The sequence below is a fragment of the Amblyomma mixtum genome, chromosome 1 (assembly GCF_055824585.1).
Source record: "Amblyomma mixtum isolate Tamu chromosome 1, ASM5582458v1, whole genome shotgun sequence".
Lineage (NCBI taxonomy): Eukaryota > Metazoa > Arthropoda > Arachnida > Ixodida > Ixodidae > Amblyomma > Amblyomma mixtum.
Window position 1 is genome coordinate 131,927,818 of NC_143012.1, and position 19,535 is coordinate 131,947,352.

At 48.3% G+C, this 19,535-nt stretch overlaps 1 protein-coding gene across 4 annotated transcripts in view; it reads right to left on the reverse strand.

Annotated features, from left to right (window-relative positions):
• Nucleotides 1-8,133, reverse strand: part of LOC149367607 (FMRFamide receptor-like) — a 1,196,541-nt gene extending 1,188,408 nt beyond the window's left edge. For all 4 annotated transcript variants that reach the window (XM_089556406.1, XM_089556382.1, XM_089556396.1 and 1 more), the window contains exon 1: nucleotides 7,877-8,133. The gene's annotated coding sequence lies outside the window, so the exon portion shown is untranslated. The remainder of the gene's footprint in view (nucleotides 1-7,876) is intronic.
• Between the last annotated feature and the right edge of the window lie 11,402 nt (nucleotides 8,134-19,535).

Here is a 19,535-nt window from a genome sequence, read left to right on the forward strand (position 1 = left end):
ACGTGCCAGCGCTCGCACGCGAAGAGACAAGCAAGGGCCTCCAGTTCCCCAGCGGAGTACTTCCGCTCAGCAGGAGTCAGGGCACGTGATGCGAAGGCCACCGTGCGTACGCTGTCACCATCGCGTTGCTGAAGAACGGCTCCCAGACCCTTATCAGAAGCATCTGTCGTAACAATTACATCAAGGTCTGGGTTAAACATTTGTATGACTGGGCTTGAAGACAAAGCTGTCTTAACAAGCTGGAAGCTACGCTCAGCCTCATCATCCCACGTGAACTGTTGACCAGACCGCAGGAGGCTTCTAAGCGGCTCGACGAGATCAGCAAATCGCGGCACAAACCGAGCATAGTAACCAGCGAGACCCAAGAATGACCTCAAAGTGGCAACATCGTGAGGAGCAGGCACTTTGACAATAGCGTCAACCTTAGACTGCAATGGTGTGAGCCCTTTTGAGCTCACCGTATGCCCTAAAAAGGATAGTTCTGAAACAGCAAATGTGCATTTCTGGTTGAGATTCAAACCTGAATCACCAATGCGTTTTAGCACCTGATGTAGATTCTTGTGGTGCTCCTCACGTGTCTTGCCCCACACAATCACATCATCAATGTAACAAAGTACGCCTTTACAATCTATCAAAATATGCTGCATCATTCTCTGAAAGGCTGAAGGGGCAGATGCAAGGCCAAAACACACTCTCTTAAAACGAAACAATCCTTCGTGTCTGATAAAGGTGGTTATATAGTCCCCGACTTTCCGGAGTCAGTTCTAGCTGGTGATATGCCGACGCTAAGTCGAGCTTTGAGAAGCACGGTCCTCCAGCTAGTTCATGAAGTAATTCCTCTGTATGCGGAAGAGGAAAAGCATCGGCAATTACTGCCTTGTTCACTTCACGTAAGTCCACAGACAACCTAATTGAACCGTCCTTCTTCCTCACGACGACGATCGGTGAAATCCACTCCGATGCGTCGACAGGTTCAATTATATCTTCGGCCAGCAGGCGTTGTATCTCTACCGATACCTGTTGCCGTAGCGTGAGCGGCAGGCGTCGGAGTTTCGCAACGACTGGTTTCACAGATGAACGGCAGTTAACATGGTGAACAAAGCCTTTCACATGCCCTAACTGTTCCGTGAACAAGTGCGCAAACTGGTGCGTAAATTCTGAAGGCAGTGAATCAGGGCATGTCACCTGGCAGCAATTCAAGGTTGAGCCGTTGATAGTGATTCCCAGGCTCCGAACGGCATCAAGCTCCAGCAGCGAAGTGCCCTTGGCTGTGACATGAAAAAACACACTGGCTCTGTTTCCCTTGTAAGATACTTCAGCAAGAAAGCAACCGCTTAACTTGATTTGTTCTCCGGAATAGTTGCACAAATTGGCAGTCGGCGGTCGTAATCAGTACGTGTCGGCTAGATATTTGTGGTAGTGCTCTTCACTGACCAAAGAAACCGTAGCGCCTGTGTCGACAATCAACGACAATCTTATCTTCCCGATAGAAATGTTGGCTCGAATATCTTTCGCCGACGCATTACGGTCACCGATTTGAAGTACCGTGACGGCGTTGGCCTTCTCGGGCTTTCGAACGGCATATTTCTTTTTCTTCGATTTGCACATGCTTGAAAAGTGACCAATTTTTCCACAAGAGTGGCAACGCTTGTTCCTCGCCGGACATGCAGTCGAGTTAGCCATATGCGATGACGAGCCGCACCTCTAGCAACTTCCTTGCTCAGCGTCTGACCTTTTTCGCACATCTTGAATCTTTTTCACAGTGCTATGCGCGAATTCCCCGAGCTCTTGTTGTGTTTGCTCAATTTGCTTCCCGATGTCAACAGCACGCTGCAATGTAAGCGAAGACCCTTCATAAAGCATGCGTTCACGTGTTGTTCGTGACGAAGTGCCTTCCAGTAATTGGTCTCGAATCATGCTATCGGTAGCACTGCCAAAATTGCAAGTAGACGCAAGGTCCCGAAGACTGTTTTTAAATGCTTGAAATGTCTCACCAGGCAGTTGTCGTCTTTGGCGAAACCGGCGCCGCTCCACCAAATCATTCGTCGCGCTCGCGAAATGCGTATCCAGTGCAGCAAGCACGTCCTTGAACTGGTCCGCCTCTTACTCCTTGTCCCTCTTGTCCTCGGCCTTGGCGTCCGCAGTCACGTCTGCTCCTTGTGCAAGGATGCTGTAGAATATTCGCTGGCCTTCAACCCCGAGCGAGTTTAGCAGAATTGCCTTGCAACGCTTCGGCTTCAGTTCATCGCCGCCAATGGCCTCCAGGAAATTCAGGAATACGCGTTTCCACTGTTGCCAAGCCACAGCCGGGTCACCGGGTGCAGGCAAGAAAGGGGGCGGCGCTGGGAAACACCCGAGTGACATGGCTCCGATACTGATCCTCGCAATATGTGGTGTGAGCAAATTTCACTTATCTGCGTTCCTGCGCACCTCCGGCGTTCCTGCGCACCTCCGGCGTTCCTGCGCACCTCCGGCGTTCCTGCGCACCTCCGGCGTTCCTGCGCACCTCCGGCGTTCCTGCGCACCTCCGGCGTTCCTGCGCACCTCCGGCGTTTCTGCGCACCTCCGGCGTTTCTGCGCACCTCCGGCGTTTCTGCGCACCTCCGGCGTTTCTGCGCACCTCCGGCGTTTCTGCGCACCTCCGGCGTTTCTGCGCACCTCCGGCGTTTCTGCGCACCTCCGGCGTTTCTGCGCACCTCCGGCGTTTCTGCGCACCTCCGGCGTTCTTGCGCACCTACGGAGTTCTTGCGCACCTCCGGCGTTCTTGCGCACCTCCGGCGTTCTTGCGCACCTCCGGCGTTCTTGCGCACCTCCGGCGTTCTTGCGCACCTCCGGCGTTCTTGCGCACCTCCGGCGTTCTTGCGCACCTCCGGCGTTCTTGCGCACCTCCGGCGTTCTTGCGCACCTCCGGCGTTCCTGCGCACCTCCGGCGTTCTTGCGTTACTCCTGGCCGCCGATGAGATCGTGGCTGCAAGGGCTCCGTGTCGCCTTGCACCGTAGGCGGTTCATCCTCGTCGCCAATATGTAATGTCTGGTTCAGACCAGACGCATGACACCGGACCACGCAAGCGCAGTATGCAGAAACACTCTCCTCTATTTTTGTTGTTGTGACTGAGAGAATGATGAAAAGGAAATTGCACGGGCCTGCTACTGGCTCGAGCCAAGCCACCACCGCTGCCACGTGCAGATAGAGGAGAGTTAAAAGATCAGAGGAAGGAGAGAGAGGAAAGGAAAGACGCGCGTCGCAGCAACAACTGCGTCCGCCGGAGCGGACGCTGCTCAAAAAACAGATAAGCGGCCGAAGCCGCGCTCGCCGAAGCGAGAACAGATCGTCACAGTAAAGCCACTTATATAGGAAATCATATTGAATGACGATGACGATATGTACACTGAAAGAAACGAAACTGAAACAAGAAAGAATACAACACGTACAAAGCGCTTACTTTCAACTGACTTTATTTCATGCGAAAAACAACTTTATACTCATGGTAATCACCTGCGCATGCTTACAAGAACATTACCAACGAGTGATAGCTGGCACGTTCTTTCAGACAACCGGCATGACCGATGTAAGATAGGACATCTCTTTATCCGACAACAAAATTGATGGAGCGCTTACGCAATCATCGCTCACTCGTGCTATCTCAAGAGCCACCAGAATCTCTCTCGTTATTTGACATCTACTTCTATACTTTTAGAAAGTACGTTACACCTGTGAAAATCGGGACGGCAGCCTTCCTTGCTTTTCCTTTGCACTTCAGACATTGGATACGCAAGTGCCCACCTCTTTTGTTTTCCACGTTGTAACTAGGCTCTCCTAACCTCTCATTTATGCATCTTCCCGTCTGTACTATATAATATTTGCCACATGTCAAGGGAACAATGTACACGACGCCTTCTACGCATCTCACAAATGGATTTTCGCGCCTGATTGTGCAAGCCGCCTTTCCCTGGTTTCCAGAAGAGCTTTTTTTGCATAGGGCGCTCAGCTTATTCGGGACTGAAAACAAAACGTTTACATTTACCCTGTTGCCAATTTTTCTCAGGTTGTGTGATAGCCTATGCTTATATGGAATAACATCCAATTTTCTTCTGTCAGTTGTCTTATCCTGCTCTTGCTGGGTCATAGTTTTCCTTTTTTTCTTCCTGACAAGTCCTTCGGCCACTGATACCAGCAAGTGAAGCAGATAACCCTCGTCTTGCAACCTTTTTGATTACAGAAACAGGCTCTCCTCAGTCACATGAGGGAATGACTTTTTTAGACAATTTAGAAACCCTAAACTGTAGATGTCAAATAACGAGAGAGATTGTGGAGGCTCTTGACATAGCACGAGCGGGCGATGATTGCGTAAGCGCTCCGTCAATTTTGTTGTCGGATAAAGAGATGTCCTATCTTACATCGGGCATGCCGGTTGTCTGAAAGAACGTGCTAGCTATCACTCGTTGGTAATATTCTTGTAAGCATGCACAGGTGATTACCATGCTGATTCTATATTTATGGATTTTTCTAAAGCATTTGACAAGGTTTCACAAGAGCTTCTTTTTCTTAGATTTCTTTGATGCACACAGAAAGACGGCACAATAAGACAAGGTAGACAGGACGGAGCGCAAACCAGTCCGTCCTGTTTGCGCTCCGTCCTGTCTACCTTGTTTTATTGTGTCGTCTTTCTGTGCGCATCAAAGAAATCTGAGTATGAACCAACTAGCCCCACAACGCATATTACTGGATTCTTTTTCTTAAACTTAACAGCCTTAACATTGATTCCACATTGCTTGCATGATTGCATTGTTTTCTTTCAAACCGAAGTCAGTTCGTAACAGCAAATAACGTCAATTCAGATTCCTCTCCTGTTTGCTCTGGCGTGCCTCAGGGGTCCGTTCTTGGGCCTCTCCACTTTCTCATTTATATAAACGACTTACCAACTAATATATCATCTTCCATTTGTTTTTTTGCCGATGACTGTGTTATTTACCGCGAAATTAATGATGATAATGATGTATGTGCTCTTCAGTCAGATATTAACAAGGTACTGGATTGGTGTAACCTGTGGAATATGAAGTTAAACATTACTAAATGCAAGCATCTGCCCATTTCTCGTCTATCGAATACACCCTCTACCTACTGCATTAATGGCATCACTCTTGAAACTCTGTCGTCTTATAAATATCTGGGTGTTCACGTCTCTTCTAACCTGTCTTGGAAAACTCATGTTGACTACATTACAAATAACGCCAATCGCATGCTTGGATACCTTCGCAGAAATGTTTCATGTGCACCGAGTTCATTAAAACTATTTACAACACATTGGTCCGCTCTAAATTGGAATATGCTTCATCGGTGGGGAACCCTGGGGTCGAATCTCTCATTTCGGACTTAGAATCATTTAAAAACCGCGGTTGTGGCTTCATACTTCCCAACTATCATCGTACTAGTAGTGTAACAGCCATGAAAGCTAACCTTTCCCTACAGCTTCTTTCCCATCGCAGGTCAATAGCTTCATTATGTATTTTTCACAAAATTTATCATAATCCTTCTCTTAAAGAGAAGTTATTAAAAAGACCACCCTATATTTGAGCACGCATTGATCACCGTCACAAAGTTTGGATCCCTCCTTGTCGTACAAGATGTTTTCACGATTCATTCATAACCAGAACTTGTGTCAGCTGGAATCACCATCCCCACAATATTGCTGTAATTACTGATACTGCTGCATTTCGTAACGCTGTTATTAATTTTATATAAGTATGTGTCTTTGTTAATATATTAGCTGCTGTTTTCTTTTGTGTTTTGTTTTGTTAATTCTGTTATTGATTTTATACCAGTGTGTGCTGTAACTATATTCAATTTTTCTAGCTGCTGTTTTGTTTTTTGTACTTGCATGTTATTCCCACTCCCCTTTGTAACGCCTAACGGCCCTGAGGGTAATTAAACAAATAAATAAATAAATATATATATGCGCGTGATAGAGTTGAACTAAAAACGGGTGTTTAGCTGGAGTTAACCAAATAACCTTTTATTTTATTTCTGGCTTTAGGGCTCCAGATTCGAATGCGAAAGTCAAGGCGGTTAAAATCGAAAACGAAATCAATTTTCAAGATTTCTGAATCAGCACTGCCGTTTGAAATAGCATGCGCCAAAAGTGATCTTTTGAAAGTGCCTTTCCCGCGCTGCGCAACTATAGAATGGCGTCGCTGAGCGCGTTATCGAGGCCGAAATCACGTTCATGTCTACTATAGCTTAATGTACAAAAATGCGCCTGCCGTTGCTGCGTTATAACTTCAAGCGATGGCATTTCAATTATTTAGCAGTGCGGCAAAGCCAACTTAGCGAGTTTTAAAAGGCTCATCTTCATCTTCAGTATTCTACGGCGACAGTTCAGGAAATTTAAAACTGGGCTCGCCATTGAGATTACCGGCTTGCAAAATCGCATCACCATCTCCGGCCCTAAAGTAAAGAGTCGGTACGTTCATGTCAGTTACCGAAGTAGTAGGAGCAGACTATTTGGGTGCAAAATTGAGCGGCCAGTCTGCGGAGGCAAAAGCAGCCGGATGTGGGTTGGGAGGGTGTCCATTATGTCTGAATGGCCCACCATGGCCGCCATTGTCAAGGTCGAGCGAACATTTGGAACAAATGGCATGTTTCCTATGGCATGGACGATGGTGGTGATGTTCGTAGTGTTGAAAAAGGACACGCACGTCTCTGTTACGCGATCGTCCAAGTTAACCAATCGCCTTTTAATTGAACTCTGCCAGGTACGTCACGCCCGCTCGATTTATAGTGGACGTTCACAGACGGCACATCTCTCGTGATTATTAAATATCTATAGATTAAGGAAATCGTCCGGCGAACATTGTAGTCTTTAACGGCCCGGGCAAGCATGAACTGGTGGGCGAGTTGGTCTGACATATCTAGCGCTGTTTTCGTTCCTTTCTCCCCTTTGGCCCTGTGCCGTGGCGCTGCTTCACTAGATATACCGGGCAAGGCATCCCCGGGGACCTTCGAAGACTAGGGCAAGAAGAGAGGACGAAAAGCAGTTTTGCAGAATAGGAGGTGCTTGACAGAACAAAGTGAGTTGGTAGCCGGCTCCTCTGCTGTTTTGTTTTACTGTCAGCCCAGTATGTTCCCGCCCCCCCCCCCCCCCTTTTTTTCAACGCTTAAGCAAGACGAGCTCGTGTCATTTGGATTATTTCAACATTTAAAATTGTCACGGCAAAAACTCATTCTACAAGAGCGGGAACAGGACTAGGAAGACGGTTGGGGCTGTTTTAGAATGAGTACCTACCAAATCGCCCAGGCTTCTACTTTGGTATACTACTGCGGATCTGTCCGTGCTTTGTCGAAATTCCCAGGGACAGTTTTTGAGAGCACTGCAACCCGAGCAAATCTCAGATCTTTATTTTGGCCGTGACAAGAGATATGATAACTATGACAACTTTAACGACTCCTCTAACGCCGCTCGCACATGTTGCCGTCCTTAGCAACGTCTTTAATTAAGCTTACTTTCTTTATTGGTGTTGAGAAATGACTCATCCAGAAACTGCTCATCACACGTGAAAGAATTAGAAACGCAGTTTTCACCTCTTTATATCGATAAACACTACACCGCTCAGTGCGGCGGTGAAACACAAAGTAGTTTCCGCGGGTATCGCAGAACAGCTTTGCCGCACACTGGCTGGCCAAAAGTTAATGCCTCTGAAAGCACTATTCTTTTTCAGAAGTTACACACTCGACTCAACCGCGGTTCTATTCGAATAGATATACCTGTTTTTAATGAGCATAGGATTTCAGCTACTGTCTAAAATACGCCTACCCCAATATCTAGCGAAAGAGCCCGATTATCGGGCCGGGTGCAGAGATGAAAAACAAGCGGCTCACCGCAGCAGTGCGCCTCCCCTCCGAGCTTCGGCGCAAACGACAGTTTATCCATGCGAGAGCGGCGCTGCTCCTCATCGTCAGCCCGGGACGCTTGTATTTGACGCCATCCGCGCACCGAGGGCAATCGAAGACGCTTCACGACCTCCCGGAGCGAAGAGGGGCCGCCGCCGTCGGGCGCCCTCCGTGAATGAGCCCAGCGCCTGGAACCGGCATCTCGGGAGAGAAGGCGCTCCTCTCGTTCCGACCACGTGCGCTGACGCCGCCGTGCCTTCTAGGTGGCGTTGATCGAAGCAAGGTCGCCCCAGCCGAGCGGCTGCTCGGATTGGCCGGCCCTAGCTGTGACGAAATGCGTGACGCAACAGCGCGCTTTGGGACGGGGACCGCGTCGAGCGCGACTGGCGGCGAAGGCAGGATCAGGGTTTCGCTCGTGGGCGCGCGTTGCGTACGTGCGCGCTCGGTAGCCGCCAGGTGCGGAAACAGCGGAGGAGGCGTTTCTTTGGCGTTGAGATGGATATATGGTGAATTGGGAACACGAGATAGTTGGTCTTGGTACGTAGAATGTATTTTTTTTTCGGTCCAAAACGCACAGGACGACGAAAGAAGGTAAACGAAGTACGAACGCCGACTTCATCTGGTGGCTCATTGGCACGGACAAACAAGCCCCGCACATTCGCATCCTCGTTGACAACTTTAAGAACTGGGCAGTTTTCTTATCGGCACAGGTGTCATTGTAGTCTCAAGACATCGCAACTCCTTGGACGATAGCGTAAAAGATGCAGTACTAACGCATTTATCACTCTAATTGTCTATCTCGAGGGCCCCAACCATTTCCCTGCAATTCCGCTGCATGAAGCTACGCAGCACACGCGCGTTGCTCAACGCCGGGGTGCACGATGGTCTCCTAGGGCACCGGCTTCAATCTTCAGCCAGGCTGCTACTCTTTACATTGGACTCGAATGCTCTGCTGTGTTCTCAAAGTCTTTCGTTGGGACACCTACCCGTCTGTCGAATGCAGCTCTTTCCACATGACATAGGTATCCTACATACGATCCCCGTTCTAAGAAAAGAACAGTAGCGCAACCAAGACGAACACGAGAGAGGACAACACAGGACTAGCGCTAAACTTCATCTAACTTTATTCACTTACGGCGCAGCAAATATAAGGAAAACCAGGACACGTGCAGAGAGATACCAGTTTCCACACAACACTATCTTAGATCAACGAACACATAGATCCCCGTTGTACAGGGAACGAAGCAGTTCTCATGCCTCTTCTTGCAAGCGTGAGTGCCAGTGCTGCGCCCGTTTACCGTGGGGCATAGCCGCGACAACTTATGAGGAGCAGAGAACACGTCTGAGACGCCGCACTTCCCTGCAACCTTCTTAAGGCTGTGGGAGAAACCATGAATACAGGGAACGGAAACAGTCCTTGCTTTCGGGCTTGCTCTGGCCGCCCTCGTTCCTCCTTCTCCACTTGCCGCCTTCTTTAGGCGCAGGAGCTACACTACTTCTCGATAGCAACGACTTCCCTATTGAGTGGGGGTCGTCCTGTCTCGTCTCGTGTGCTGTGTTGCGTCTCATTTCTTCAAATATACTATTTTAGTCAAAGGAAGTATAGATAGATATACAGACAGGCAGGCAGGCAGGCAGGCAGGCAGGCAGGCAGGCAGGCAGGCAGGCAGGCAGGCAGGCAGGCAGGCAGGCAGGCAGGCAGGCAGGCAGGCAGGCAGGCAGGCAGGCAGGCAGGCAGGCAGGCAGGCAGATAGATAGATAGATAGATAGATAGATAGATAGATAGATAGATAGATAGATAGATAGATAGATAGATAGATAGATAGATAGATAGATAGATAGATAGATAGATAGATAGATAGATAGATAGATAGATAGATAGATAGATAGATAGATAGATAGATAGATAGATAGATAGATAGATAGATAGATAGATAGATAGATAGATAGATAGATAGATAGATAGATAGATAGATAGATAGATAGATAGATAGATAGATAGATAGATAGATAGATAGATAGATAGATAGATAGATAGATAGATAGATAGATAGATAGATAGATAGATAGATAGATAGATAGATAGATAGATAGATAGATAGATAGATAGATAGATAGATAGATAGATAGATAGATAGATAGATAGATAGATAGATAGATAGATAGATAGATAGATAGATAGATAGATAGATAGATAGATAGATAGATAGATAGATAGATAGATAGATAGATAGATAGATAGATAGATAGATAGATAGATAGATAGATAGATAGATAGATAGATAGATAGATAGATAGATAGATAGATAGATAGATAGATAGATAGATAGATAGATAGATAGATAGATAGATAGATAGATAGATAGATAGATAGATAGATAGATAGATAGATAGATAGATAGATAGATAGATAGATAGATAGATAGATAGATAGATAGATAGATAGATAGATAGATAGATAGATAGATAGATAGATAGATAGATAGATAGATAGATAGATAGATAGATAGATAGATAGATAGATAGATAGATAGATAGATAGATAGATAGATAGATAGATAGATAGATAGATAGATAGATAGATAGATAGATAGATAGATAGATAGATAGATAGATAGATAGATAGATAGATAGATAGATAGATAGATAGATAGATAGATAGATAGATAGATAGATAGATAGATAGATAGATAGATAGATAGATAGGTAGGTAGGTAGGTAGGTAGGTAGGTAGGTAGGTAGGTAGGTAGGTAGGTAGGTAGGTAGGTAGGTAGGTAGGTAGGTAGGTAGGTAGGTAGGTAGGTAGGTAGGTAGGTAGGTAGGTAGGTAGGTAGGTAGGTAGGTAGGTAGGTAGGTAGGTAGGTAGGTAGGTAGGTAGGTAGGTAGGTAGGTAGGTAGGTAGGTAGGTAGGTAGGTAGGTAGGTAGGTAGGTAGGTAGGTAGGTAGGTAGGTAGGTAGGTAGGTAGGTAGGTAGGTAGGTAGGTAGGTAGGTAGGTAGGTAGGTAGGTAGGTAGGTAGGTAGGTAGGTAGGTAGGTAGGTAGGTAGGTAGGTAGGTAGGTAGGTAGGTAGGTAGGTAGGTAGGTAGGTAGGTAGGTAGGTAGGTAGGTAGGTAGGTAGGTAGGTAGGTAGGTAGGTAGGTAGGTAGGTAGGTAGGTAGGTAGGTAGGTAGGTAGGTAGGTAGGTAGGTAGGTAGGTAGGTAGGTAGGTAGGTAGGTAGGTAGGTAGGTAGGTAGGTAGGTAGGTAGGTAGGTAGGTAGGTAGGTAGGTAGGTAGGTAGGTAGGTAGGTAGGTAGGTAGGTAGGTAGGTAGGTAGGTAGGTAGGTAGGTAGGTAGGTAGGTAGGTAGGTAGGTAGGTAGGTAGGTAGGTAGGTAGGTAGGTAGGTAGGTAGGTAGGTAGGTAGGTAGGTAGGTAGGTAGGTAGGTAGGTAGGTAGGTAGGTAGGTAGGTAGGTAGGTAGGTAGGTAGGTAGGTAGGTAGGTAGGTAGGTAGGTAGGTAGGTAGGTAGGTAGGTAGGTAGGTAGGTAGGTAGGTAGGTAGGTAGGTAGGTAGGTAGGTAGGTAGGTAGGTAGGTAGGTAGGTAGGTAGGTAGGTAGGTAGGTAGGTAGGTAGGTAGGTAGGTAGGTAGGTAGGTAGGTAGGTAGGTAGGTAGGTAGGTAGGTAGGTAGGTAGGTAGGTAGGTAGGTAGGTAGGTAGGTAGGTAGGTAGGTAGGTAGGTAGGTAGGTAGGTAGGTAGGTAGGTAGGTAGGTAGGTAGGTAGGTAGGTAGGTAGGTAGGTAGGTAGGTAGGTAGGTAGGTAGGTAGGTAGGTAGGTAGGTAGGTAGGTAGGTAGGTAGGTAGGTAGGTAGGTAGGTAGGTAGGTAGGTAGGTAGGTAGGTAGGTAGGTAGGTAGGTAGGTAGGTAGGTAGGTAGGTAGGTAGGTAGGTAGGTAGGTAGGTAGGTAGGTAGGTAGGTAGGTAGGTAGGTAGGTAGGTAGGTAGGTAGGTAGGTAGGTAGGTAGGTAGGTAGGTAGGTAGGTAGGTAGGTAGGTAGGTAGGTAGGTAGGTAGGTAGGTAGGTAGGTAGGTAGGTAGGTAGGTAGGTAGGTAGGTAGGTAGGTAGGTAGGTAGGTAGGTAGGTAGGTAGGTAGGTAGGTAGGTAGGTAGGTAGGTAGGTAGGTAGGTAGGTAGGTAGGTAGGTAGGTAGGTAGGTAGGTAGGTAGGTAGGTAGGTAGGTAGGTAGGTAGGTAGGTAGGTAGGTAGGTAGGTAGGTAGGTAGGTAGGTAGGTAGGTAGGTAGGTAGGTAGGTAGGTAGGTAGGTAGGTAGGTAGGTAGGTAGGTAGGTAGGTAGGTAGGTAGGTAGGTAGGTAGGTAGGTAGGTAGGTAGGTAGGTAGGTAGGTAGGTAGGTAGGTAGGTAGGTAGGTAGGTAGGTAGGTAGGTAGGTAGGTAGGTAGGTAGGTAGGTAGGTAGGTAGGTAGGTAGGTAGGTAGGTAGGTAGGTAGGTAGGTAGGTAGGTAGGTAGGTAGGTAGGTAGGTAGGTAGGTAGGTAGGTAGGTAGGTAGGTAGGTAGGTAGGTAGGTAGGTAGGTAGGTAGGTAGGTAGGTAGGTAGGTAGGTAGGTAGGTAGGTAGGTAGGTAGGTAGGTAGGTAGGTAGGTAGGTAGGTAGGTAGGTAGGTAGGTAGGTAGGTAGGTAGGTAGGTAGGTAGGTAGGTAGGTAGGTAGGTAGGTAGGTAGGTAGGTAGGTAGGTAGGTAGGTAGGTAGGTAGGTAGGTAGGTAGGTAGGTAGGTAGGTAGGTAGGTAGGTAGGTAGGTAGGTAGGTAGGTAGGTAGGTAGGTAGGTAGGTAGGTAGGTAGGTAGGTAGGTAGGTAGGTAGGTAGGTAGGTAGGTAGGTAGGTAGGTAGGTAGGTAGGTAGGTAGGTAGGTAGGTAGGTAGGTAGGTAGGTAGGTAGGTAGGTAGGTAGGTAGGTAGGTAGGTAGGTAGGTAGGTAGGTAGGTAGGTAGGTAGGTAGGTAGGTAGGTAGGTAGGTAGGTAGGTAGGTAGGTAGGTAGGTAGGTAGGTAGGTAGGTAGGTAGGTAGGTAGGTAGGTAGGTAGGTAGGTAGGTAGGTAGGTAGGTAGGTAGGTAGGTAGGTAGGTAGGTAGGTAGGTAGGTAGGTAGGTAGGTAGGTAGGTAGGTAGGTAGGTAGGTAGGTAGGTAGGTAGGTAGGTAGGTAGGTAGGTAGGTAGGTAGGTAGGTAGGTAGGTAGGTAGGTAGGTAGGTAGGTAGGTAGGTAGGTAGGTAGGTAGGTAGGTAGGTAGGTAGGTAGGTAGGTAGGTAGGTAGGTAGGTAGGTAGGTAGGTAGGTAGGTAGGTAGGTAGGTAGGTAGGTAGGTAGGTAGGTAGGTAGGTAGGTAGGTAGGTAGGTAGGTAGGTAGGTAGGTAGGTAGGTAGGTAGGTAGGTAGGTAGGTAGGTAGGTAGGTAGGTAGGTAGGTAGGTAGGTAGGTAGGTAGGTAGGTAGGTAGGTAGGTAGGTAGGTAGGTAGGTAGGTAGGTAGGTAGGTAGGTAGGTAGGTAGGTAGGTAGGTAGGTAGGTAGGTAGGTAGGTAGGTAGGTAGGTAGGTAGGTAGGTAGGTAGGTAGGTAGGTAGGTAGGTAGGTAGGTAGGTAGGTAGGTAGGTAGGTAGGTAGGTAGGTAGGTAGGTAGGTAGGTAGGTAGGTAGGTAGGTAGGTAGGTAGGTAGGTAGGTAGGTAGGTAGGTAGGTAGGTAGGTAGGTAGGTAGGTAGGTAGGTAGGTAGGTAGGTAGGTAGGTAGGTAGGTAGGTAGGTAGGTAGGTAGGTAGGTAGGTAGGTAGGTAGGTAGGTAGGTAGGTAGGTAGGTAGGTAGGTAGGTAGGTAGGTAGGTAGGTAGGTAGGTAGGTAGGTAGGTAGGTAGGTAGGTAGGTAGGTAGGTAGGTAGGTAGGTAGGTAGGTAGGTAGGTAGGTAGGTAGGTAGGTAGGTAGGTAGGTAGGTAGGTAGGTAGGTAGGTAGGTAGGTAGGTAGGTAGGTAGGTAGGTAGGTAGGTAGGTAGGTAGGTAGGTAGGTAGGTAGGTAGGTAGGTAGGTAGGTAGGTAGGTAGGTAGGTAGGTAGGTAGGTAGGTAGGTAGGTAGGTAGGTAGGTAGGTAGGTAGGTAGGTAGGTAGGTAGGTAGGTAGGTAGGTAGGTAGGTAGGTAGGTAGGTAGGTAGGTAGGTAGGTAGGTAGGTAGGTAGGTAGGTAGGTAGGTAGGTAGGTAGGTAGGTAGGTAGGTAGGTAGGTAGGTAGGTAGGTAGGTAGGTAGGTAGGTAGGTAGGTAGGTAGGTAGGTAGGTAGGTAGGTAGGTAGGTAGGTAGGTAGGTAGGTAGGTAGGTAGGTAGGTAGGTAGGTAGGTAGGTAGGTAGGTAGGTAGGTAGGTAGGTAGGTAGGTAGGTAGGTAGGTAGGTAGGTAGGTAGGTAGGTAGGTAGGTAGGTAGGTAGGTAGGTAGGTAGGTAGGTAGGTAGGTAGGTAGGTAGGTAGGTAGGTAGGTAGGTAGGTAGGTAGGTAGGTAGGTAGGTAGGTAGGTAGGTAGGTAGGTAGGTAGGTAGGTAGGTAGGTAGGTAGGTAGGTAGGTAGGTAGGTAGGTAGGTAGGTAGGTAGGTAGGTAGGTAGGTAGGTAGGTAGGTAGGTAGGTAGGTAGGTAGGTAGGTAGGTAGGTAGGTAGGTAGGTAGGTAGGTAGGTAGGTAGGTAGGTAGGTAGGTAGGTAGGTAGGTAGGTAGGTAGGTAGGTAGGTAGGTAGGTAGGTAGGTAGGTAGGTAGGTAGGTAGGTAGGTAGGTAGGTAGGTAGGTAGGTAGGTAGGTAGGTAGGTAGGTAGGTAGGTAGGTAGGTAGGTAGGTAGGTAGGTAGGTAGGTAGGTAGGTAGGTAGGTAGGTAGGTAGGTAGGTAGGTAGGTAGGTAGGTAGGTAGGTAGGTAGGTAGGTAGGTAGGTAGGTAGGTAGGTAGGTAGGTAGGTAGGTAGGTAGGTAGGTAGGTAGGTAGGTAGGTAGGTAGGTAGGTAGGTAGGTAGGTAGGTAGGTAGGTAGGTAGGTAGGTAGGTAGGTAGGTAGGTAGGTAGGTAGGTAGGTAGGTAGGTAGGTAGGTAGGTAGGTAGGTAGGTAGGTAGGTAGGTAGGTAGGTAGGTAGGTAGGTAGGTAGGTAGGTAGGTAGGTAGGTAGGTAGGTAGGTAGGTAGGTAGGTAGGTAGGTAGGTAGGTAGGTAGGTAGGTAGGTAGGTAGGTAGGTAGGTAGGTAGGTAGGTAGGTAGGTAGGTAGGTAGGTAGGTAGGTAGGTAGGTAGGTAGGTAGGTAGGTAGGTAGGTAGGTAGGTAGGTAGGTAGGTAGGTAGGTAGGTAGGTAGGTAGGTAGGTAGGTAGGTAGGTAGGTAGGTAGGTAGGTAGGTAGGTAGGTAGGTAGGTAGGTAGGTAGGTAGGTAGGTAGGTAGGTAGGTAGGTAGGTAGGTAGGTAGGTAGGTAGGTAGGTAGGTAGGTAGGTAGGTAGGTAGGTAGGTAGGTAGGTAGGTAGGTAGGTAGGTAGGTAGGTAGGTAGGTAGGTAGGTAGGTAGGTAGGTAGGTAGGTAGGTAGGTAGGTAGGTAGGTAGGTAGGTAGGTAGGTAGGTAGGTAGGTAGGTAGGTAGGTAGGTAGGTAGGTAGGTAGGTAGGTAGGTAGGTAGGTAGGTAGGTAGGTAGGTAGGTAGGTAGGTAGGTAGGTAGGTAGGTAGGTAGGTAGGTAGGTAGGTAGGTAGGTAGGTAGGTAGGTAGGTAGGTAGGTAGGTAGGTAGGTAGGTAGGTAGGTAGGTAGGTAGGTAGGTAGGTAGGTAGGTAGGTAGGTAGGTAGGTAGGTAGGTAGGTAGGTAGGTAGGTAGGTAGGTAGGTAGGTAGGTAGGTAGGTAGGTAGGTAGGTAGGTAGGTAGGTAGGTAGGTAGGTAGGTAGGTAGGTAGGTAGGTAGGTAGGTAGGTAGGTAGGTAGGTAGGTAGGTAGGTAGGTAGGTAGGTAGGTAGGTAGGTAGGTAGGTAGGTAGGTAGGTAGGTAGGTAGGTAGGTAGGTAGGTAGGTAGGTAGGTAGGTAGGTAGGTAGGTAGGTAGGTAGGTAGGTAGGTAGGTAGGTAGGTAGGTAGGTAGGTAGGTAGGTAGGTAGGTAGGTAGGTAGGTAGGTAGGTAGGTAGGTAGGTAGGTAGGTAGGTAGGTAGGTAGGTAGGTAGGTAGGTAGGTAGGTAGGTAGGTAGGTAGGTAGGTAGGTAGGTAGGTAGGTAGGTAGGTAGGTAGGTAGGTAGGTAGGTAGGTAGGTAGGTAGGTAGGTAGGTAGGTAGGTAGGTAGGTAGGTAGGTAGGTAGGTAGGTAGGTAGGTAGGTAGGTAGGTAGGTAGGTAGGTAGGTAGGTAGGTAGGTAGGTAGGTAGGTAGGTAGGTAGGTAGGTAGGTAGGTAGGTAGGTAGGTAGGTAGGTAGGTAGGTAGGTAGGTAGGTAGGTAGGTAGGTAGGTAGGTAGGTAGGTAGGTAGGTAGGTAGGTAGGTAGGTAGGTAGGTAGGTAGGTAGGTAGGTAGGTAGGTAGGTAGGTAGGTAGGTAGGTAGGTAGGTAGGTAGGTAGGTAGGTAGGTAGGTAGGTAGGTAGGTAGGTAGGTAGGTAGGTAGGTAGGTAGGTAGGTAGGTAGGTAGGTAGGTAGGTAGGTAGGTAGGTAGGTAGGTAGGTAGGTAGGTAGGTAGGTAGGTAGGTAGGTAGGTAGGTAGGTAGGTAGGTAGGTAGGTAGGTAGGTAGGTAGGTAGGTAGGTAGGTAGGTAGGTAGGTAGGTAGGTAGGTAGGTAGGTAGGTAGGTAGGTAGGTAGGTAGGTAGGTAGGTAGGTAGGTAGGTAGGTAGGTAGGTAGGTAGGTAGGTAGGTAGGTAGGTAGGTAGGTAGGTAGGTAGGTAGGTAGGTAGGTAGGTAGGTAGGTAGGTAGGTAGGTAGGTAGGTAGGTAGGTAGGTAGGTAGGTAGGTAGGTAGGTAGGTAGGTAGGTAGGTAGGTAGGTAGGTAGGTAGGTAGGTAGGTAGGTAGGTAGGTAGGTAGGTAGGTAGGTAGGTAGGTAGGTAGGTAGGTAGGTAGGTAGGTAGGTAGGTAGGTAGGTAGGTAGGTAGGTAGGTAGGTAGGTAGGTAGGTAGGTAGGTAGGTAGGTAGGTAGGTAGGTAGGTAGGTAGGTAGGTAGGTAGGTAGGTAGGTAGGTAGGTAGGTAGGTAGGTAGGTAGGTAGGTAGGTAGGTAGGTAGGTAGGTAGGTAGGTAGGTAGGTAGGTAGGTAGGTAGGTAGGTAGGTAGGTAGGTAGGTAGGTAGGTAGGTAGGTAGGTAGGTAGGTAGGTAGGTAGGTAGGTAGGTAGGTAGGTAGGTAGGTAGGTAGGTAGGTAGGTAGGTAGGTAGGTAGGTAGGTAGGTAGGTAGGTAGGTAGGTAGGTAGGTAGGTAGGTAGGTAGGTAGGTAGGTAGGTAGGTAGGTAGGTAGGTAGGTAGGTAGGTAGGTAGGTAGGTAGGTAGGTAGGTAGGTAGGTAGGTAGGTAGGTAGGTAGGTAGGTAGGTAGGTAGGTAGGTAGGTAGGTAGGTAGGTAGGTAGGTAGGTAGGTAGGTAGGTAGGTAGGTAGGTAGGTAGGTAGGTAGGTAGGTAGGTAGGTAGGTAGGTAGGTAGGTAGGTAGGTAGGTAGGTAGGTAGGTAGGTAGGTAGGTAGGTAGGTAGGTAGGTAGGTAGGTAGGTAGGTAGGTAGGTAGGTAGGTAGGTAGGTAGGTAGGTAGGTAGGTAGGTAGGTAGGTAGGTAGGTAGGTAGGTAGGTAGGTAGGTAGGTAGGTAGGTAGGTAGGTAGGTAGGTAGGTAGGTAGGTAGGTAGGTAGGTAGGTAGGTAGGTAGGTAGGTAGGTAGGTAGGTAGGTAGGTAGGTAGGTAGGTAGGTAGGTAGGTAGGTAGGTAGGTAGGTAGGTAGGTAGGTAGGTAGGTAGGTAGGTAGGTAGGTAGGTAGGTAGGTAGGTAGGTAGGTAGGTAGGTAGGTAGGTAGGTAGGTAGGTAGGTAGGTAGGTAGGTAGGTAGGTAGGTAGGTAGGTAGGTAGGTAGGTAGGTAGGTAGGTAGGTAGGTAGGTAGGTAGGTAGGTAGGTAGGTAGGTAGGTAGGTAGGTAGGTAGGTAGGTAGGTAGGTAGGTAGGTAGGTAGGTAGGTAGGTAGGTAGGTAGGTAGGTAGGTAGGTAGGTAGGTAGGTAGGTAGGTAGGTAGGTAGGTAGGTAGGTAGGTAGGTAGGTAGGTAGGTAGGTAGGTAGGTAGGTAGGTAGGTAGGTAGGTAGGTAGGTAGGTAGGTAGGTAGGTAGGTAGGTAGGTAGGTAGGTAGGTAGGTAGGTAGGTAGGTAGGTAGGTAGGTAGGTAGGTAGGTAGGTAGGTAGGTAGGTAGGTAGGTAGGTAGGTAGGTAGGTAGGTAGGTAGGTAGGTAGGTAGGTAGGTAGGTAGGTAGGTAGGTAGGTAGGTAGGTAGGTAGGTAGGTAGGTAGGTAGGTAGGTAGGTAGGTAGGTAGGTAGGTAGGTAGGTAGGTAGGTAGGTAGGTAGGTAGGTAGGTAGGTAGGTAGGTAGGTAGGTAGGTAGGTAGGTAGGTAGGTAGGTAGGTAGGTAGGTAGGTAGGTAGGTAGGTAGGTAGGTAGGTAGGTAGGTAGGTAGGTAGGTAGGTAGGTAGGTAGGTAGGTAGGTAGGTAGGTAGGTAGGTAGGTAGGTAGGTAGGTAGGTAGGTAGGTAGGTAGGTAGGTAGGTAGGTAGGTAGGTAGGTAGGTAGGTAGGTAGGTAGGTAGGTAGGTAGGTAGGTAGGTAGGTAGGTAGGTAGGTAGGTAGGTAGGTAGGTAGGTAGGTAGGTAGGTAGGTAGGTAGGTAGGTAGGTAGGTAGGTAGGTAGGTAGGTCAGGTAGGTAGGTAGGTAGGTAGGTAGGTAGGTAGGTAGGTAGGTAGGTAGGTAGGTAGGTAGGTAGGTAGGTAGGTAGGTAGGTAGGTAGGTAGGTAGGTAGGTAGGTAGGTAGGTAGGTAGGTAGGTAGGTAGGTAGGTAGGTAGGTAGGTAGGTAGGTAGGTAGGTAGGTAGGTAGGTAGGTAGGTAGGTAGGTAGGTAGGTAGGTAGGTAGGTAGGTAGGTAGGTAGGTAGGTAGGTAGGTAGGTAGGTAGGTAGGTAGGTAGGTAGGTAGGTAGGTAGGTAGGTAGGTAGGTAGGTAGGTAGGTAGGTAGGTAGGTAGGTAGGTAGGTAGGTAGGTAGGTAGGTAGGTAGGTAGGTAGGTAGGTAGGTAGGTAGGTAGGTAGGTAGGTAGGTAGGTAGGTAGGTAGGTAGGTAGGTAGGTAGGTAGGTAGGTAGGTAGGTAGGTAGGTAGGTAGGTAGGTAGGTAGGTAGGTAGGTAGGTAGGTAGGTAGGTAGGTAGGTAGGTAGGTAGGTAGGTAGGTAGGTAGGTAGGTAGGTAGGTAGGTAGGTAGGTAGGTAGGTAGGTAGGTAGGTAGGTAGGTAGGTAGGTAGGTAGGTAGGTAGGTAGGTAGGTAGGTAGGTAGGTAGGTAGGTAGGTAGGTAGGTAGGTAGGTAGGTAGGTAGGTAGGTAGGTAGGTAGGTAGGTAGGTAGGTAGGTAGGTAGGTAGGTAGGTAGGTAGGTAGGTAGGTAGGTAGGTAGGTAGGTAGGTAGGTAGGTAGGTAGGTAGGTAGGTAGGTAG